The sequence below is a fragment of the Choristoneura fumiferana genome, chromosome 12 (assembly GCF_025370935.1).
Source record: "Choristoneura fumiferana chromosome 12, NRCan_CFum_1, whole genome shotgun sequence".
Lineage (NCBI taxonomy): Eukaryota > Metazoa > Arthropoda > Insecta > Lepidoptera > Tortricidae > Choristoneura > Choristoneura fumiferana.
The window spans coordinates 2,907,005-2,918,770 of NC_133483.1; the positions used below are offsets into that span (position 1 = coordinate 2,907,005).

General features: G+C 37.2%; 1 protein-coding gene across 2 annotated transcripts in view; it reads right to left on the minus strand.

Annotated features, from left to right (window-relative positions):
* LOC141433103 (cardioacceleratory peptide receptor-like) overlaps positions 1-5,584 on the minus strand; it is a 238,036-nt gene extending 232,452 nt beyond the window's left edge. For both annotated transcript variants that reach the window (XM_074094944.1, XM_074094942.1), the window contains exon 1: positions 5,338-5,584. The gene's annotated coding sequence lies outside the window, so the exon portion shown is untranslated. The remainder of the gene's footprint in view (positions 1-5,337) is intronic.
* Positions 5,585-11,766: the final 6,182 nt, after the last annotated feature.

An 11,766-nucleotide genomic window follows, 5' to 3' on the forward strand; every position in this document is an offset into this window, starting at 1 on the left:
ATAAATACGAAAGTTTGTACGTCTGTTTTTACCGCATCACGTCTAAACCGCTGTACCGATTTAGATGAAATTCGGTATACGGATAGTTTAAGTCCCGGGGAAGGACATAGGATAGCTTTTATCTCGGAAAATTGCATAGTTCCCGTGAGACAGCGAGTTGTACGCGGACGGAGTCGCTGGTAACGACTAGCTAAAAATATATGGAGTAATTGCGTTTAGCAGCTCACAAAAGGGCGTAAATCGGTTGTTGCTATGAAAACCTCGTTTTTACTTCATATATTATAATCCACAAAGTAGTATATTATTGGGGATTCTAGACCACTTTTATTTGCGGTTGGTAAAAATGTGTGTGGTATATGAAATGTATGGGCGTAGTATGGGGGGTGTGATAAGATAACGTTTTACCAACCGCAAAAAGCGATTTAAGTTTGTAAAACGTTTTGTGCAGTAGGTATATGAGGGTGTCGCGAGTACGTTTTCTAGGGCGATGTTGAGGGGCGAGGATGATGGTTGTTAAATTTCAACAAACACCCCCTCCCCCGCAACTGATAAATACTACTACTACTTTTGGTAGTAGACAAGCAGTAAAAAGTTGTAACAAAAATCCTACTAATATTATAAATGTGAAAGTTTGTGAGTGAGTGAGTGAGTGAGTATGTTTGTTACTTTTTCACGCTTAAACGGCTAGACGGATTTGGATGAAATTTGGCGGAAAGTTAGTTTATAACCTGGATTAAAACATAGGATACTTTTTATCCCGATATTCCGACGGGATAGGGATAAAATCTCGAAATAACAACCGCTAGGCTTAGTGTCATGAAATTTGGTATGTAGGTAGTTGGACGTCTGGAATAAAACAAAGGTGACTTTTTGACCCGATATTCCCACGGGATACCTAGGGATAAAATCTTGAAATAACAACCGCTGGGCTTTGAGCAATGAAATTTAGTGTGTAGGTAGCTGGACCTCTGGATTAACACATAGGCTACTTTTTATTTCGATATTCCCACGGGATAGGGACAAAATCTCGAAATAACAACCGCTGGGCTTAGAGGCATGAAATTTGGTATGTAGGTAACTGGACATCTGGAATAACACTTAAATGACTTTTTGACCCGATATTCCTACGGGATAACTAGGGATAAAATCTCGAAATAACAACCACTGGGCTTAGAGCCATGAAATTTGGTATGTAGGTAGCTGGACCTCTGAATAACACATAGCTTACTTTTTATTCCGATGTTCCCACGGGATAGGGATAAAATCTCGAAATAACAACCGCTGGGCTTAGAGGCATGAAATTTGGTATGTAGGTAGCCAGACGTCTGGAATAACACATACGCTACTTTTTATCCCGATATTTCCACGGGATAGTTTTGTAACTAAGGGACCCCATACATCCGTGTATTATTGTTATTATTATTTTGTATTTTTTTCTTTAATTGTATACTTACTGTAGTTTTTAAGTATTTTATTTGTACTTATTTTATTTTGAAAAAATGACTTTCTGCCAAGCTTCTTGCGGCGCATTCTTCTTGGCAATGATGGTCTTTCCGAAAGTGCTGGTATTTAAAAAAATGACGTGTAAAAGTGCCCATTGCGGCCTATTTACTGAATAAATGATATGAATTTGAATTTGGATAGGGAAAAATTTTGAAATTTTAGCACTGGGTAGAGTCTTGAATTTTGTACAGTTATTCACAACACAACCTCAATGAAGACCACGATATAAATTTGGAAATTTCCAGGGGAATTTTGTAAAATCCCGAAAATTTCAATTGCAACTACCAGACCGAATAGTTTACGCGTGCGAAGCCGCGGGTAAAAGCTAGTAATTAATAAAAACGCGAAAGTTTGTATCAAATCAAAATAAAAACTACGCCAAAAAAAATTCGTCGTAATAATTTTACACCGAAAATTTACAGTAATTTGAGCACAATTTGTGTGGGTATGTATTTAATCCATACTAATATGAAAGTGTGTGTGTTTGTGTGGTTGTATGTTTGTCCGTCTTTCGCGTCGAAACGAAGCGACGGATTGACGTGATTTTTGGTATAGAGATAGTTTATGGGCCAGAGAGTGACATAGGCTACTTTTTATCCCGGAAAATGCACAGTTCCCGAGGGAACAGCGCGCGATAACCGAATTCAACGCAGACGAAGTCGCAGGCAAAAGCTAGTTAATAATATATTTAAAAGATTTTACATAAAGCTATTGCATTTTATTTTTCAATCTTTTTGGCTGTGTGAGACTTCGTGTTGTAAATCTTTTCAATGATTTTTTTAATAGAAACTTACCCGTTATACGTTCAAAAACAAAAGTTATTGATTTTTTTTTGCGAAAATAATACTTTATGTTTTATAGATATATAATTTCACATATTTACTAACACAATGTGTTGAAAAACCTTGTCTTTTGAAAAGCATTGAACAAACATCGACTAATTAAAGCCCTCAGTCCTCAAATTCGGGCCTCTAATAGACTCTCGTTCGTAATTCCTTATTTACCGCCCTAAAAACACAATTTACTATACCTACTGTTTTGCTATACACATGAAATAATTCGGTAGTGATTCTATTTGGTCAAGCAAGCAAGCGAGCAGTATAGGAAGGAATAACTGGTTAAAGCCAGGTTCACGGTGGATGCAGACCGCTTCCAACCAAAGCAACTGGAAGTCAATGGGGGAAACCTCATAGGGGAGATCTATGTCCAAGAGTGGATGTCCTAGGGCTGATACGACGGTGCTGTATTATCTATTTTAATGTTATTGGCTCAAACCACCTCAAACTTAAATTAAGTATCTACAGTTCAAATTTAAGACTAGATCAAATATTCGATTAATTCTGCGTTGTTCTTTTTTTTTTAATGTTTTTTATTTGAGTATAACAACAGGAAAATTGTATACTACTCATAAATAGAAGAAAACCTTCGTTAATGTCGATTTGAGGCTTTTCCTATTCATACTCGTATCAATGATTTGCAAGATAATAGCAACAGAGGTCAAGAATAATAGGCGGCGCAAATTGCTCTATCGTGTCTTGTCATTTAATAGACTCTCAATTGACAACTGCAAAATTGTATTGTGCATGGCACCAGATAATTGTAACGGTTATTTCATGAATGTTATTATTTGACCTAGTAATTTATAAATTAATTAAACCTTTCCATCTGTTTGCAAAATCACGAGATAACTTATATATTAGTTAGGTTTCACAAACGTTATCAGGCTAGTCATTGAGAATGTAAGACCCGGTTCAGACGGAGTGTTTTGCACGCGAGGGCACTCGCGCGTAGACACTCGCGCGTTCGCGAGGTACTAAAGCTACATACACCCCGTCCAGATGCTCTTGCGATGGAAGCGCGCGAGAGCATCCGAACACTCGCGTGTTCCCGAGGTACTAGAGCTACATACACCCCGTCCAGATTCTCTTGCGATGGAAGCGCGCGAGAGCATCCGAACACTCGCGTGTTCCCGAGGTACTAGAGCTACATACACCCCGTCCCCAGATGCTCTTGCGATGGAAGCGCGCGAGAGCATCCGAACACTCGCGTGTTTCCAAGGTACTAAAGCTACATACACCCCGTCCAGATGCTCTTGCGATGGAAGCGCGCGTGAGCATCCGAACACTCGCGTGTTCCCGAGGTACTAGAGCTACATACACCCCGTCCAGATGCTCTTGCGATGGAAGCGCGCGAGAGCATCCGAACACTCGCGTGTTCCCGAGGTATTAGAGGTACATACACCCCGTCCAGATGCTCTTGCGATGGAAGCGCGCGCATTTTATCTGTCTGTCCGTCTGTCACAGCCAATGTTTCGAAACTAAGCGACTAATTAAGTTGTAATGTGATACGTCATCATCATCTTATCAGCCATAGGACGTCCACTGTTGGACATGGGCATCCCCGTAGACCTCCAGTTGCCTCGGTTGGAAGCGGCTTGCATCCACCGTGAACCCGCGACTTTAACCAGATCATCCGTTCATCTCGTTGGTGGACGTCCTACGCTGCACTTGCCGATCCGCGGTCTCCACTCGAAAACCTTTCGGCCCCAACGGCTATCTGTTCTCCGTGTTATATGGCCTGTCCATTGCCACTCCGAAGAGCTAATGAGCCTATTCGCTTGGCTATGTCGGTGACCGTCGTTCTTCTACGTATCTCCTCATTTCTAATTCGATCCCGTAGAGAAACCCCAAGCATAGCTCTTATGTGACACATACATCCTACATACATCTGTGTTATTAGGTGACCAAAACATGCAACGTAGATTTTAAACGTAGAGGCTACTTTTAAGAAAGCTTATAAAAAAATGCAAACTAAATTGTGTGATTATCAGATGAATGAGATCGTCGTGAGAATGTTAAAAGTTTTTGACTGATTTATTATTAAAAAAAATAAAACTCAACTAATAAATTATGTTGTATACATGCTTCCCAAAACAATAAAATATATAATAAATTGCTGTAACCTGTCGAATCGTTTACAACGAACAGCCTGTATGAGGAAATGTATGAAAATAAATTAAAGTCGTACTGCATTTTATTATCAATCCGATATCATATCCGCGAGTCATATCCCATTTAGGTTAAATCATTGCATTATCACTCACTGTTGAACTTTAAATTTTAAATTGCAGTGTACTTTTATTATGTTCAATATCTTCAAAAGGTCAGTCGGCTAAGGTTATTTGAACTTATTATTTAAAAAAAGAAGGAAATCAAAACTGTAATACTCGCAATTTGACAAGAAAAAAACTTTCAACAAAAAACAAACTAACAAATAAAAACCTTTCACTCTTAGACGTAAAGTAAGTGATCATTTTTGTACCTTGTCACTTTCAGTCGATACAAAACTTCGTATGGCTTTTCAAACATGACGTTAAAATGTTAAGGTACCTACATGTGATCACTTATTTTATTTATGACGTTGACTAGTATTTCTTTTTTCTATTTAAATTGATCTAAGCATGATATATGTAGGACTATATCAGCTCAAAAAAAACTTTTTTTTAACCAAATTGAGTACCTCCTTTTTTGCAGTCGGTTAAAAATATTCCTACAAAATGTAATCAGTAATAATTATAGTACCTTGGATAAAAGAAGTTTCGTATTTTTTTCTATGATAGACATGCTCCGCTAACTTGGCTAAAACTTTACCCATCTACCTGAGTGTTGTGTTGACAATTTACCACACTATAATCACATAATATGTAAGTGCCGATTATAATAACTACTTAGCTATCATAAACCCAAGGAGCACCAGTAATAAATAACAAACAAAACGCCGAGAAAATTGCTACGCACAGCATGCATGAATAATAATTATAGCGAAATTACTTACGAGAACTAGTTCAAAGTCGCGGCTCCTAAATATCGGGAAATTTAAATACTTATCAGGAACACACTCATTGTCAGTTAAAAAACTTGCTAAATTAAAAAAAACACAATCACTCGCGAAAAGAAAGTCTGAAGTCGCAACAGGAATTAACAAAAATGTCAAGTCACCTCTTGAGACATTTTAACTTTTTTTATAATTTCGAGTTTCGAACGCGGGAACGGTGCGTGGGCGGCCAGTGCGCGCGCTCGGTCCGACGAATGAACGACAAGTGAGCGCAGTGAATGAGTTGAGTCCCGTAGCACGTAACACTCCTTCTGTACCAGCCTCAGCTCCCATCACACCGGTCAATTAAGGAAGATTACTCCCCACAGAACTAAAAAAGATGAAGAAATGTTAGCGTGTGTTCACTTCCACAATTTTGCCGTTTTTTCGCAATTTTTCACATTTACCGTAAGTGTTAGAATGCTGGGTGAATATTTGAGCGTTTTGACCGCTCAGTTAAACGTCATCACTAGACCCCGGATTTTTGTTGCAGTGACGTCACAATAGGGCAGTTTGGGGAGTAAATGGAACGGTGTTAGTTAATACGGGTATGTAAATGATGATGATGATGATGATGATGATATAAGCGTGAAGATGGTCCCAAAGACCATCACACCATGCAAAAACATCGTCATTCAAAAAGACATCAACAACAAGCAAGCAGGCACAAAAACCAAAACGGGTTTAACTCAAACCTTATAAACTTATGATGTGTAGTAACATATTTTTTAGAAAGAAAGAAAACATTTGTTCGTGACAACATGGTAAGATGGGTAAAAATAAAAACAAAATACTATAAAAATATGCATGTCACGAAATGGTACCAAATCAGCAATCTGCCGGTCTTCCTTTGGGACCATCTCCACACTCATCGTCCTCATTATCATTTACACAACCATATTAATTAACACCGTTCCATTTACTCCCCAAACTACCCTATTGTGACGTCATTGCGACAAAAATTCGGGGTCTAGTGATCACCATCACACGTTTATTAGTACAACGGAAAGACAAGTCGCGATAATTTTTAGCATCGGTATGCTGGCGTGTACTAATCCCAGCGGATCACACTCGTGATCCAAAAAGGGGTAATACAATACCGATGGGAACTCTGCCACAGGCAGATCTTCTGGACATTGTTTTCTTTTAATGAGTTTACTGTTAGGTATTATATTTAGTTGAGCTCTTATATTATATTTTTTATCTTAGGTTAGCTCTGTTTTTTTTTTGTTATTGATAATTGCATGTTTAATGTTTATTTAGGCCCAAACCATACATAGATCTAACAAAGTTATAGCTAACATTAACCAATAAAGATGCCATCGTTAGATAATACAGTCGTGATATTAAAGTCCATAGAATTATTTGTGTTGCCTTTAGTTTTCATAAAAAGCTAACCCAGAGTATCGTCTCTTTTATATTGTATTCCAATCTAATTTATGACAAACGTAAACAAAGACGCCATTAACCCAACCATAGACATTTAGTGATCTGACACCTAGAATCTATTGCATAATAATTAACCTGTTCAGTAGATCGATTATTTATTTATTGAATAGATCAACGTATTTTTGTCTATTTTATTATTTACAATACTTGATTTAATTCCAAATACTGTTTATTCAATTATAAAAACAGTAACTATTTTTTAATTTTAAGGTAAATAAATAATAATCGCGTATTCAATTGAGTATTAATCGATTTTTAAAATGTCAAATTTTCCACCATCTCTACGCTAGTCTATGCTACTACAGATTATACACATGTTTCAATCAAGAAATAACGTCAGATTTTGACGGAGGTTTTTCAATTGAAAAATAGAGACTACGATTCGCGCTGTCATCGTTCATCCACCATTACCTCTCATATTTCGTTTTCTAGAATTTTTTTACCGTACAACGGCAAAAACTACTAGACACTGGCAAAATTGTCCTCCGATGGACAGAGCCATATTTTTTTAAAGAAACAACAACAACAATTGAAAAATAAATATTGAAATGAAGTGATTTTTTCTAAAAAAAATTATTGGACGTCTAGTTAAAAGACACGAATTATAGATAAATGTGTTATTGATTCGATCTAGTGGGTGTTTATACAAGATTTTTGATGGAATCAGTTTGTTTACACTTTTAATAAATTGGATAGGCATAACGTATAGAATTTGCCGAAACTCTATTTTAAGCTCCTTCTTCCTCAATCCACACACCGCACACTTAGGTGGGAAAGTAAAGAAATGACTTGTTAACTTTACGCACCGTAGTGTTTTTAGCAAGAGTAACATGTCTATCTCATCTTTAACTTTAGTTCTGTGACTCCCAGATTGAACGTGTTAGATTAAGTGCTTTTAAACAGAATAATCAGATCGGCCAATTTTTCATTCGGTCTTGATCGAATATTCAAAATTAATGAACGTGAAAACGTAATGATGGTGAAGGGAATCAGTGTTCAGTTCCATCATTATTTATTGCTGCCGAACTTAGCGGACTTCCTGCGATATTAATTTTGTAGCGATTCAATAGGTAAACTAATCTGATTTACAGTGCGAGTTTCTTGGTAAATTGCTCTCTAAATTTTATTTATGCTTGTTTTATTAATCAACAGGTGAAATAGGTGTACAATATAATTAACAATGGTGTCGTGTGTATTACGGAAAGGATGTTGTTGGTTTTCGTCTCTTCTGCTATTAATTCGCACATGTTTCTTGTGTTTTCAAAGGTTAGCGCGTTAGGTTAGGCTATCACGACTTCTTCCCAATATTAATCAGTCACTAAAACAAAGGTTTGCCCTATGGCCTCTCAAGCAGAGAGTCGTGGGGTCGAACCTGACTCGTTACCTCTGAGTTTTTCGGAACTTATGTGTGAAATTCATCATCATCATATTAAGTAGCTACACCTCCAGTTGCTTCGGTTGGAAGCTTTATCCAGTTCATTCGTACATCTCGTTGGTGGACGTCCAACATACCCTGCGCTTGCAGATCCGTGATCTCGCCATCTGTTCTCCGTGCTTTAATTATAACTATTCTATGTGCGAAATTATATTTTAAGTTTACCATGAACTTCATGTTGCAGAACATATATATGTATCTATACTATTCTACCTCCATCGCGCTAACCACAAACATAGCACCCCAAAATATCCCCTACGAATTGAGGCGTACCTTTAATGTACGAGCCTCCCATTTGTCGGCAAACACAACCTCTTATCTCAGCAGATAGCTGCTCCACAAAGGAATGCTCTTTCTGAAGTCATGAATTTGACAATCCTATTTATAAACTGAATAATTCAAACGTTCGAAATCTTTGTGAGATATGTTTGGTTTGTTTTAAGGCAAGATCTTGTGTTTTCTCGGTTTTTTTTTTAGTTGAGCCGCCATTTTTACCTGACTACGAAGGAGGAGGGTTATGTGTTTGACCCGTATGTATGTGCGTATGTATGTGCGTATGTATGTAAGTATGTAAACTCCAATTCAATAGAATCTGACAATTCTGTAGACACTTCCAGCCTACTAATATAAACACCGGGCTGCCTAAGGCTTTGTGATGTGACTATTATTCTTTTTTGATTCCTTTTAGATGATAATTGCAACAACAGGGACATATATAATCAAGTGTGCCCACGATAGGGTGTCTTAAATATGTAGAAAATTGACAGATTCTATTGAATTGTACTTTATGTAACTATATCTAATCCTATGTCCTCTCGTATGTATCTCTTATGTCTTCTTGATGACGCGATGATATAGGATTTGTACTATTTCAATATTGTCCGCGAAAAATAATATGGCGGGGAAATTAAAATAATATTTTACATGGTTATAACATGGGTATCAAATGAAAGCAAATTATTAGTACATTCTAAATATATAAGGGTTATAATAGTTTTTTACATATATTCAAATCATGACCAGCCTAAAAAAAATTAGTAAATTCCTATTGAGTCCCGACTGTTGAACTTTAAGTTAGCTACTTAACAGAGTTCTAGAACACTAGACTTGTTTTCTTCTTTTTAGTATTTTTAAGGTAGTCGAGTTTTTTGTTGTTTTTTTTTTTATATAAGATGCTTTATAGGAGACGGGGGTGAGCATTATGGAAAAATCCATTATGGGAAACTGGAAAGCGAGAACCGAAACAGAGCTGGATTCTCGCTGATTAAGGAACCCGACTGCACGTCTCCAACTTCCTGGAGCTGGGGAGGAGAGGATTGGAGGAGCTTCTATTCTACCCACAAAATCTTTTTTCAGCCATTTGCTGGAAGGTCGGCAGAGGAGCATGGAGCATGCATTCTCCAGTGTGTAGAGTACTTGGGTCGATCTTTTTTTATTGATCAACAATAGTTTCTTCCTTGACAGACCCTCGCCCTTTCGTCGTTTAGGCGATCCTTAACTTTACAGAAATGTACATCCCAAAAAGTACACTTCCTTAGGTAAACGTAAACTACAATACAATACAAAATGTACAGTTATAACGAAACATCACCTCCACCGCCTCCATACTGCGGAGCAATCGCAATAAACCGTACCTACACTCCGTAAATATTTTGCGGAGTTACACCTAATGGAGGTTTATTTTCGTTGACAAAGCCGTAACCTGTTCTGCCCAGACCGGGGTCCGTACCTTGGTCCTCAAGCTTTGTACGTAAGGTAACTAGTAAGTAAGGACAAGATTTCAAAAAGCAATCCACAAACTTATTTATTATTTATTTATGTACAAAACGTTTCAAATAGCAATAACTGGATGCAATTATCGAATCTGACTACGGGAGACTTTAACGATCCTTCGCAACTGAATCAAGTTTTTTTTTTTAATAAAAATCTATGAGCTAGAGGCTGGTACAGTAGACGGACGTGGCGTAACTAGGTACAGTACCCGGTACAGTATATCGGTCTTTGGAAAGAGACTCGGCTCATCTCGGCTTCGTAGAGCGTTGATATTTTTTTCTGGTGGTTCTTAGCTATGTTTCATGAAAATCAGCGTTTTTGAGATATTGAACTGAGAAATGACAATTTCGGGCTTTTTTGGACTTTTCTAAGTTGGTTAGGTTATGACTACAGAAACCTAAAAATCATGTTACTTTATAAGCAAATAACATCTATCTACATATTTCGTGACTTTTCATACCGGATATTAGAAGTCTGTTAGATAAATAAAAATTCAGTTAGTATTATTTCCATCTACTCTTCAAAAAATCGCTAAATTGGATTGTCACTGTCACTGACAAAAAATACTAAGATAAGATAAAATAAGATGATTTATTTGTAAACATGAGTAAGTTTACATAATGGTCACAGGTTTACAATAATGTTCGTCATGTTTTGCCTTTCGGCGTTCAAATTCATGTGTCAATAATATTATTTAATTTTTTTTTTTTTTTTTATTTGACTGGATGGAAAACGAGCAAGTGGGTCTCCTGATGGTAAGAGATCACCACCGCCCATAGACACCTGCAATACCAGGGGGATTGCAGATGCGTTGCCAACCTAGAGGCCTAAGATGGGATACCTCAAGTGCCAGTAATTTCACCGGCTGTCTTACTCTCCACACCGAAACACAACAGTGCAAGCACTGCTGCTTCACGGCAGGATTAGCGAGCAAGATGGTGGTAGCGATCCGGGCGGACCTTGCACAAGGTCCTACCACCTGCAAATTGTATTATAATCTAAAGTAAATTCAAAATTTGTGACATCACACGAAGGTAACGTGGCCTCGGTATTTTTTTTTCAAATTTGTTACTTAGGTACGTGTTTGTAATGATCGGTATAACAACATTTGATATAATTTGAAAGGATAGCTTCACAGACCTTTTTTATAGGTACCGTAAACTGCTTCAACTTTGCCCTCTGGCCCCAACATTGCCTGATTCGATTTAGAGTCGATAACTTAGCACCCTTTAGGTTTTAAAACTTATATCCCCCCGTAATAATAATTCCCGTGTAGATAAAAGTTTAAAATCTATAAGAGTGCTAAGTTATCGACTCTAAATCAACTCAGGCAATGTTGGAGCCAGAGGGCAAAGTTTGAAGCAGTTTACGGTACTTACTGTAAGTTTTATTGTACGGTTTGTGCCCAAATACATAAATAAATAAATAAATAAAATAAACCTAACCTAAACTAAGCCAGAGTACCTACATCAAATCGAATTAATAACAATAGAAATAAGTTTGGTTTTTAAGATAAATTACACTATATCAAATGAAAATTATATCAATTGTTGCATTTTGAACATGAAACTACCGTGAGACTCACTCATATTAGTCGCGTGCTCCTGAGAAGAAGGGCTACGAAATAGCCCGAAACATGTCGAGCTAAACTCGATTTAAGACGTGAGTTATCCGTTACAATATCATTTAATAATTGTTGCATTATATCAATTATTGTTATAGCCTTCGTTACG